Here is a 10,841-nt window from a genome sequence, read left to right as displayed (position 1 = left end):
TCTTGATGTCAGCGGTATGAATATGCACGGCCCATTTTTCAGTCTTCCTGATGGGTGAACCCTCTCCCACGCCGTGTTTGACCATACTTCTCCACTCTGGTCCTTGCATGTTGGCGAATGGGGGTTGGTACATGGGTGGTTGGCACTCAGGACCGGTTAAGATCCTTTAAGATGTGAACATCTTTTAGAGATGTTAGCTTAGGCCGGGAATTGAACTATGGAGGCCAAATTCATCGCCCAATGTGTAAACTGCTGCGCTCCCCCTCCACCTACGAGTTTATTTTTACTGGTAGGAAACGTAGTGGACTGGAAGCCCAACCGGGATTAATTCACAGGAGGCAGGGGATTAATTGTGTATGTCTGTGGATGTCTGTCCACGTGTATCCGGACACCCGGATATATAACAAATGCGCTCCTAGTGGGCATTACTGGTAGGAAACGTAGTGGACTGGAAGCCCAACCGGGATTAATTCTCACAGGAGGCAGGAGATTAATTGTGGATGTCTGGATGTCTGTCCACGTGTATCCGGACATTCGGATATAAAAAATGGGAGGGGTGGGGATGAGTGGAGAGGGGAGGGTACGGAGGGGCTGGGTGGGTAGGGGTGGGAGGGGTGGGGCTTGAGTGGGGTGGGGCTGGGTGGGGAGGGGCTGGTCACCCCGTGGTGCCCTTATAAAACTCAACGTTTAACCTACTCACGAAGGCTTGTGCCCACCCTCACAGTCGGGCATATTTGCGGAATACACCACGTGGTGGTGCCGCCGTTGGCCCTGGCCACTGACCGAGCCAATCCAACGTTCCTACGAGCCCCCTCCGCAGGAATGTGTTAAAAGCCCATTCTAAATTTCAGTCATTCGGTTTAGAGAGTTTGGCAAATCTGCTTAATTCATTAACCATGACCTGCAAAACACCGGATTAAACGCGTGCAACATCAAACCAGTCGTGTTTTCATCATTGCTGCTTCCCCGTGCCACACCCCCGATGAGCTCGGTTGACTCCGTAGGGTGCGAAAGTATATCTGTACTGTATGTTGAACTTTTGCACCGTACGTAGCCAACCGTGATAATTGGAGGTGTGGTGGGAAGGATAACAGAAGTTCGACATGCAAACATCTTCACAATTTATGTTTTAAGAGGCCTATCATACGACCAGAATGGGCTATTTATCTTGATTTGAAAGCTTTCGTGACTGCAGGAATCCATACTCTTTGGTTCTTTCGGTAAAGTCACGTAGGTAGAAAATAAATCACACCTACCTACGTGACTTTACCGAAAGGACCAATGAGTATGGGCTATGTACGTATGTTGAACTTCTTTTGCACCGTACGTAGCCAACCGTGCTATTCGGTGACATGTACAAGGCAGACCAATGTTATGGATACACATTGTGCCTTCGCGTGAAGGCTTTTTTAAAATGGTTTTGCGACCTTTCGCCATGCAGAAAAAAAAATTCCCGTCCAGCCTCTGCGCACGCCACCCGATGTCATGTGGCTCCGTCTCGCCGCTTAGACCCCTTCTTCCCAGACACACTTACTCCCATGATGCCGGTCACTTCATCGTTCGCCTCGGCCACATGTCAAAGTTCCCTCTCCAAGCACAAAGCACCCGCCACCCGCAACTCCCATAGCCTGAACTAGACTGTTGGGGCAAGTGCTGTTTAGCTTGTGGCACCTATATGAAGGCCGGCACTGCGGCACACGATGGGGGTGCGCTGTGGCCAGAACCACGCCCGACCGCCTTTGTCTCTTCCCCAGTGGACGCTGTTTACTACACACCGCACCAGGTACTCATTTGAGGCTGAGTCGACCTAGGTGAGGCCCAGGACCGGTTCGGGTAATTCGTCACTGGTGTTGGCCGTGAGCTCGGGGGTGACCGAGTTGGTAGCGCAGCGCGCTAACCGCTGCACCGCCGCTCCCTCTGCACGCCCTCCTTATACTGGGGAATGATCCCCGTGAAATATTTCGACGTAAATATACCACGCATCGCAGGGGTGCAATGCCACGCAATGCGATGCCTCCGAGCGTGGCAGAGAACTCTTTTCTTGCTCAACGCACCTCAAAGTGGCACAAGCGGAAGGAGGAAGGGTTTTAGTCGGGGGTTAGAAGTCTCGAGTGCGAGCTCACTTCCTAACGTGTGCCTCGTGTTCTCGGGTAAACAGCCAGAGACATTCATGCGTGGGTTACGGATTTCTCGCTAACGAGCCTTAATTGTTACCGGCGAGGCACTTGAAGTCTGTCACTGTCCTTCAAAATTTGGTGCAACTTTTTTCGCGTCTGCCAGTCTATTTTTGTTTGTTTGTTTGTTTTCCTTCCACGTTACAAACACACACACCACGTCGTGTGCTCTGATGTGGTTCTGTATGTTCAATTAAGAGTCCGGTACTGTATTTATTACCTGATATTGATCTGCACCCTGTCAAAAAATGTGATTGATTTCGAATAACTTCAACATGCTCAAAATCAATTGAGTGCCCTTGTTGGCACGCGTGTTTTGCTCCTGCTGACAGTTGTATTTGGGAGTATTTAATATTTATCTGATGTTCTTTTAGTCTCGTGCTGATCATTCGTCCTGTTTGTCCAACAACGTTTGCCACAAGTGCAGTTAATCCTGTACACTCCCAAATACAACTGTCAGCAGTAGCAAAATACGCGTGCCATCTAGGACACTCAATTGATTTTGATCATGTTGAAGTTCTGTGCAAAACTAGCTACGACTAAATTTTGATTTAAAGCTTTCGTGACTGCAGTAATTCATATTCTTAGCTCTTTCGGTAAAGTCACGTTGAAGGGAAACAATAAAATAATAAAATATATATGAAACAATAAAAATTCTCACGACGTTTCGACCATAACACAAACGGTCATCATCAGGTGTGAAAAAAACAACGGCAAGAAACATTTGAAAGAAGTGTCGGTCAGCATTTATTTATTTATTTTTAAACGGTGTATTTATTTAAAAAAACGTTGGCACCACGGGCAGCGATTTGGCAGTTTATTTAGAAGGACGAGTCCATCTATGTTCTGGAAAGAGGAGGGGGGAGACGAAAAATTAATGTATGCTGTCTGAAAGCCACTGTAAGCGTGAACAATCAATTAAGACCTGAAATGGTTTATCAAATCTTTCCAATGATTGCTAAGCCAGAATCCATCTTCTCGGTTGAAATTGTCTCTGTGCTTGTATATGTGGATAGCCTCATGAACGAATCTCTCATGGTAGCCAGATGGCTTACAAAGAACCTCTGTCTTGGAGAAGTCAATGTCATGTGAGCCTACTGAATTATAACAATGATCTGCCACGGCCGAGGTGTTGGTCCTACCGTGTATAAGGTCTGCATTGTGTTCACAAATGCGGTCCGAGACATGGCGTTTGGTTTCTCCAATGTAACTACTACCACAGAGGCAACTTAGTTTGTAGACACCAGGGTACTGTATGTCCGGAATCACATCTTTTACAGATGGAACCAGATCACGGATTTTATGTAATGTGTTGAAACGGACCTGGATCTCATGTTTATTCAAGATTTTGGAGATCTTTTTTGTGATCCCCGCAATGTAGGGTAAAGTGATGGTTTTGAAAGGCTCCTCAAGAGGGTCCTTCTTCATGGTTTGAGTGATAGCTTTGCGGATTGTATAGTCGGAGTAACCATTAGCCTTAAGAGCTTGGTGTACGTGCTTGAGTTCACTGCCTATGTGTTCCTGGTCGGATATGCATTGGGCTCTATGGTACAGAGTCTTGATGAGATAATTCTTCTGTGATGGATGGTGGTGGGAATCCGGTTTCAGATAAGCATCCGTATGGGTAGCTTTCCTGTAGACAGAGTGGCTCATTGAACCATCAGGTCTATTTTTTATTAGGACATCCAAAAAAGGTAGCTTGCCATCTTTTTCGACTTCCATGGTAAATCTGATGGCTGGGTGTATGGAATTGATGTGGTCGAAGAATTGGTCTAGAGCAGGCCGGCCTTGTGGCCAAGATGACAAAAGTGTCATCCATGTACCTCTTCCATAAGGTTGGGCGCAGAGTGGCAGTCTGGATGGCGTCAGTCTCAAATTTCTCCATGAAAAGGTTAGCTATAACCGGAGATAGGGGCGAGCCCATTGGGGTGCCCTCAGTTTGTTTGTAGAAAGTTCCATTCCAAGTGAAGTATGTATTGGTTAAACAGTGTCTCACCAGGAGGGGTACCTCAGTGTTTAGTCCTTGATGAACCAAGTCTTCAATGATTGCAATGGTGTCAGGTACAGGAACTTTGGTGAAAAAGGAAACTACATAAAAACTGACAAGCAGGTCGTCTGGGGACAGGGAAATACCCTTGATTGTCGATACCAGGTGAGTAGAAATTTGTACCGCAGAGGTGGTTTTTCCAGTGAAAGGACGCAGGATTTCAGACAGAAAACGAGTCAGTTTGTAGGTGCGGGAGTTGATAGTAGAGACGATGGGACGAAGGGGTGTATCTACTTTATGTATTTTTGGTAAGCCGTATAATCTTGGTGGCCTGGCAGCAGGTTTCAACGAAAACTGTTTAGATTGATCAATTAATGCGGTTGAATCAGAAATTATTTTGTTGGTTTGTGTGACGAGGCTGTTGGTGGGATCTCTTTTTATTTTTGTATAACTACCATCGTCGAGTAATTCTTTAATTTTGTTGTTGTATTCTATTTTATCCATGATGACAGTAGCATTGCCCTTGTCAGCTGAGAGAACTAAAATGTCATCCCTCTTTTTTAATTTATATAATTCAAAACGCTCATCTTTGCTGAGGTTGCTAGCTGGCATCTATGCGTTTTTGAGGGTTGCAGCGATTTCAGATCTTGCTACGTCTGCAGCGATGTGACCCAGGCCCCTGAGAGCAACGTCTACTTGGGCAATTATATCATTAACTGGTATGTGTTTAGGTGTGACTGCAAAGTTTAGACCTTTAGCTAAAACGGATTTCAGACCATCGGAAATAGAACTGTTACTGCAATTAATTACGACTTTGTTAACGTCTAACTTTTTGGTGTGTGGGTCCGGTCTTTTGTTGAAGAGGAGGTTAAATTTGGAAATCAGGTTGTCCTTACATTTGGTCGACATAAGTAGCAGCTGAAGAGGCAGTCATATTGTCTACATGTTCCCAATCCGATGTGGAAATTGTTGCCGTCAATGATAAGTGTGACTTGTAGAGTGTCTTGTCTAACTGATCTAGTTCGGTGCGTATAAGTCTGATCTTCTCTGAGATAAGAGCTAAGCTAGTTTTGAAAATAATTCGTTTCGCATTAGAAGAAGTTACAGCAGCAGAGGTCAGTGTAAATGCGATTGGTATTACCCCAGAGTCGCGGCATCTCTTCAGAAAGGTGAGAGACGTGACTTTACCGAAAGAGCTAAGAATATAGCTACTACTAGCCAAGACTAATTAGAGAATCTATCGAGATTGAAAGAAAAAAAAGTAATTTTAACCGTTCGGATAGCTACCGACTTAGTGCTGCGTGGAAGCGAATCGTCATATAAAACATTGTTTAAATGCATGCCTATACAGGTCACCATACTTCAATAGGGATTACCGTTCGTACGGCTATTTTAATACACACAATGGAGCGGAAGGGCAAGTTCAATGGGCTCGCATAATGTACATGCATAATGTACGTTGGTTCATTAACCCCCCCCCCCCCCCACTTTGCTCTAAGAGCGCAGAAGTGTGGTCACCACATCTATGCCTCTATTATAAGGAACGAAACCGGTGGACTTCTCCACAAATCTGGCTGTCGCCTGATGAAGCTAGTTGTGATTACTGGCGAAACGTTGTACTCAGATTGTAAATGTTGTGGCTTGGCTCTCTAACACACAGGTGTGCTGTACTCGTAAATAATTGGCATGTTCTGTTTACGTGACAACCCTTACTAGTTAGCGTTGTCGGGTGGTGGCGGGTTTAACGACACATTTATATATTTATGCCATCTAACCCAAAAAAACCTCTTATGGATTAAACTAAACTAATTTTTTTATTTTACCAGGTAAAGCCGACTGAGCTATTTAGCTTCTTTTTCAGAAGTGACCTGGCCACAAATGATAGCTCAACGAAGTGGCTTATCATGTGGAAATGTATTGCAGCCAAATAATCTAAACGCTAATTTCTAAATGTTGAGGGAAAGACCGGAGCACCCGGAGAACAATCCACGCGACCACGGGAAGAAAATGCAAACTCCAAAATATACAGCAGGTGTCAGGGTCGGGATTGAACCCACGACCTCCAGCATACCAGGCGAGAGTAGTTAACATCTCGCCACGTGTACATGTGGATTTTCTCATAGTACAGTACTCTCGTTTTTCTCCACATGCAAAACATTAATCAAGTTTTGATTTAAAGCTTTCGTGACTGCAGTAATTCACGTCAACGTGACTTTACCGAAAAAACTAAGAATATTAATCAAGTTGTCCAATTAACTCAATGCAGGACGCTTCTCAATTTAGGGTTATTTGGCTGCTATAAGTTTCCAGACGATGAGCCACTTCGTTGAGCTATAATTTTTGGCCAGGTTGCTTCTAAAACAAAGAGCTATATATAACTCGGTGGGCCCTACCTGGTAAAATAAAATTAAAATGTGCGGTAGTATACAATGTTGAGACTCATTGAGGCTTTGCTGGGTTAATAAGTGGCATTGCGTGTGCACTGTTAAAGTTACAGCACAAGCCACATTTGAATGTGGAAGTGTTACAACGAATCAATGTAGGCCCAGAGGGGAGAGTCCTTGCCACGAAGCGCGTCTGGCAGTTCACCAGCATTGATTCAAGCAAGCTTGACTTTGCTGATGAGAAACTTAATGTCATCACCGATTCAGGGTTTGTTTGCGTCGAACAAATGTTGCGAAAGTTAGGCATTCCTAGAAGGCCTTAAAGCTGTTGGAATCTTAAAAAAACGCTTATTTTTACGTGGATGGACAAACATGGGCAGGAGGCTAATTTCTTATTTTTGTTTACTTATATTCCCCACAACAATGCTAATGGTTACTTGTTATCTCCATATATATTAAAGGCAAAGTTGTGATTATGTGTGTCTGTTCAAAATGTTTAGCGTACTTTCCGACATGCAACAAACTTGAAATTTGCCATGTGGGTACTTTCCAGACTGCACACCATGCAAAAATTATAAAAAATACACTTTATATTTTTTCGGGGCGGGGGGAGCTCAATACTGCATTTATTTTTATTGCACGGCAAGTGAGCTGTGATGTCAAATCTGTCATGTGACCCGCGCATGTGGAAGCATAACGCATTGTAGTGTAGTGGTTAGCGCGCCGCGCTATGAACCCAACGGGCCCGAGTTCAATTCCCGGCCACAACTGGTGATGATTATTTCAACCGCTCCTGGGCCTCCACTAGGTCGACTCAGCCTCAAGCGAGTAACTGGTGTGGGAACATCGCCACTGGGGAAACAAAGGCGGCCGGGCGTGGTGGATCCAAGTCCCGGGCGAAGCCGGGTAGTAAAGCTAGCCCATTAATAATTATCATTAAGATCACACACACGTATTGGTGTGTGTGAAACATTTATGAGGGTTTTTTTGTTTTCAATGCGTTAACGGTGTTTGTAAGTAATCAAGTTTCTGCTCCATTGAGCCGGGTTAATTAAAATAGCAACCGGATTGTTTTTTTTAAGGAATGCGGGATACGCCGATTGGTCACGTGCTGTGTTTTGGAAAGGCCAATTGACAGAGAGCCAGGGTTAGTCCCCGCTTCAACAAAATAATGCTGCTCGATAATATTGGTCTGGAAAACCAATAGATTGATCGCAGGAACATTATTTTTTTTATTTACACGTGGACAATTTGACTGTATCCATAATACTACACAGTAACCACTAAATGAGTCTGTCCCAAGGGGTTGATTAGTCACGTTGTGGCTCGCGACACTTTGAACAAAAAGTTATTGCACTTCGGTCAGAGAGGTTGAATGCAGTAGTGTGATGTTCACTACCTCTCCTGGATTCGATCCCCACCCTGATGCCTGCTGTGAGTTTGGAGTTTTCATCTCTCTCTTTCTCCCCATGGTCGCGTGGATTTTTTTTCTGCAGGTCCTCCTGTTTTTAGCCTCCACATTTAGAATCAACGTGCGTTTAGAGTATTTGGCTGCTGTAAATTTCGACGTGACAGGCCACTTCGTAGGGCTGTCATTTGTGGCCAAATCGCTTCTGAAAAATGAAAGAGGTTTAACTTTGGCTTCAGCATCAACACATGTTCAAAACGCTAACGATTCATTGCACATCAGTGAGTGCATGATCTGACATTATCAACCACCAAACCTCAGCTAGCAAGACTCATATAATAAGACTGTCTCTCTGTAACATCATGGTTACCCGGAGGATGAAGAATCGCGATTTTTGCATTTCTGTCGGTGAAAATACAGCATTACAAATTAAATCTGCTGTTAATTTCAGTCAACGTGTTATTTCAATGAACCTGTTCGCACTTCCGATTAGCACACGCTTTGTAGATATGTACGGTGCGAAAGAAGTTCAACATACGTGTGCGTACATTACGTATTATATTCCGTCTGCAATGTCAAATTAACACGTAGGCTTTCGCGACCAATATCTTCCATAATGTGTTGTTTGTGTTAGATCGCGTAAATGCAAATGCGTCGTTAAACCCGCCACAGCCAATTAGTAAGGTTTGTCAGTAAACAGAACATGCCAATTCGTTACTAGTACAGCACATCGGTGCTTTGGAGAGCAAATCCACAACATTTACTCAGATTCAGATTGTAAATGTGGATTTGCTCTCCAACACACCGGTGTGCTGTACTAGTAACGAATTGGCACGTTCTGTTTACGTGTCAAACCTTACTAATTGGCTGTGTCGGGTGGTGGCGGGTCTAACGACACATTCATATTTACGCGATCTAACCCCAAACAAAACCTATATTACGTCTCCAATGTGCTCGTGTGTCCCCCTGTAGCCACGAGGGGGCGCTACGCTCACCAACAGTCGCCAATTAAAACAGGACTCGCGAACCCCATTCGTGAACATTCATAGACTCACCAGGGGGGGGCAGTATTCATCATGGTACCTTGCACGTGGAGATGATGCGTTAAGCCCCGAGTAAGAGGCATCGAGGCTACGCTATCCCTAGAGGGCGCCGAAGCCACGTGTAGGCAAAAATCGCTGTTGAACAATTTATTTAGAATTTCCCTGTGAGCTAACAAGCCCTTGAATCGGACTTCATCAACAAAACAAAAAAACTGTAAAATAAAAAAACACAAGGTTTGCAAAAGGTCGCGTAAAAATTATAAATACAATCAATACAGCAATGAAAAAAGTCAACAAATAAGAAAAATGTTAAATATATAACTTAATTATACATTTTATATTTAACTACAGTGAACATTAAGACGAGAGACATATTGCAAAATAGTGCATCTAGAGTGAGGAATAAGATTCGATAAAATATTGCAAAACGAGGAATGGAAACGCCTTTGGTAAAATAGTTTTCCTGTGCAAACAACAAATTTCAAGTAACACTAGTAATCATAACAATCACCATGACATTGCACACATTACAACAGAACATGACTCATATACAGAATAATAATAAACGGTTTGTATATCATCTGCTTGCTTCAGGAGTGGCAGCTTGGCAGGAATGCACGTGAATTTTCCGTTATATTTAGCGACGTTTTTGCGCAACTTACTTCATAATCCAGCGACTTAAACTATTTAATACTAAACACTGTGTTTTTATTTTATTCGCATTTTTTTACTATTTAAATTAAACTTAAAAACATGTTTTAGCAGGTAAGGGCCACTGAGCTATACGGTTCTTTTTCAGAAGCGACTTGGCCCCACATGATAGCTTAACGAAGTGACTGATCACGTGGATATTTGTAGGAGAAAGATACTCTAAACGCACGTTGATTCTAAATGTGGAGGGAAAAACCGGAGAAAAATTTCACGCAACCATGAGGACAACGTACAAACTCCAAATATACAGCAGCAGGTGTCAGGATCAGAATCGAACCCACGACCTTCTGTGTACCAGGCGAGGTAGTGAACATCTCACCACCGTGACTTCTGTGACGACGACATCTACGCGTATTTAGGAGCGACTTTGGGTATGCATTCAGGGACCTTCCGTCAGCTAACGATGTTTAATACCCGCTAAATAATCTAGTGACATAATTCCCGGTTACTGTGATGATTCGATTTACTGTGATGATATTACTCCCGCACCTACGTACGGTGCGAAAGAAGTTCAACATACAGACTGTCAAGTGTTTTGTGTCGGTGTGCTATTTGTTCCACGGTTAAAACCTTCGCAGGCAGCAGAGTTTTCAAACAAATACTGTAATAATCATTATTATTATTAGAAATGTACAGCCCTTTTCCAGTCCACTGGTGAATGAAGACCTGAAACCACGCAGTGTCGGTCGTGTGAGATGTTTGACCATACTTCACCACGTTGGTCAGAGCGGGTTGATGATACTGAGGACCACGGCTAGCGTCACTGATGCTAACCGTGGTAGGGAATCAAATTCAGGTCGCCAGGTTCATGAGGGCAGTATGCTGACCACTGCACCGCCACTCCTCCCCAGAGTACCCATACAATACTGTAATTTGTCCAGAACGAGTAATACTTCTCCATGGAGAGTTAACGCCTCCTATTATCACGGTTGGCTATGTACGGCGAGAAAGAAGTTCAACATACATGCATATAACACATGCAGAGTGGTGTTCCAAGCATCAATATACACGTATTGGAAAGCGCCTTTTGTGTACATATATCTGTATCCTACAGGGAACAGCATTCCTGATCACTTACGGCTCCTATTTATTATGGGCCACGAATCTCTGTGGTCTTTCTTGCCTCATCAATAA

This window comes from Petromyzon marinus, chromosome 24 (assembly GCF_048934315.1).
Source record: "Petromyzon marinus isolate PM22_M1 ecotype Great Lakes invasive population chromosome 24, UKy_Petmar_22M1.pri1.0, whole genome shotgun sequence".
In the NCBI taxonomy this organism is placed as follows: Eukaryota; Metazoa; Chordata; class Hyperoartia; order Petromyzontiformes; family Petromyzontidae; genus Petromyzon; species Petromyzon marinus.
This window is presented reverse-complemented; position numbering follows the sequence as displayed.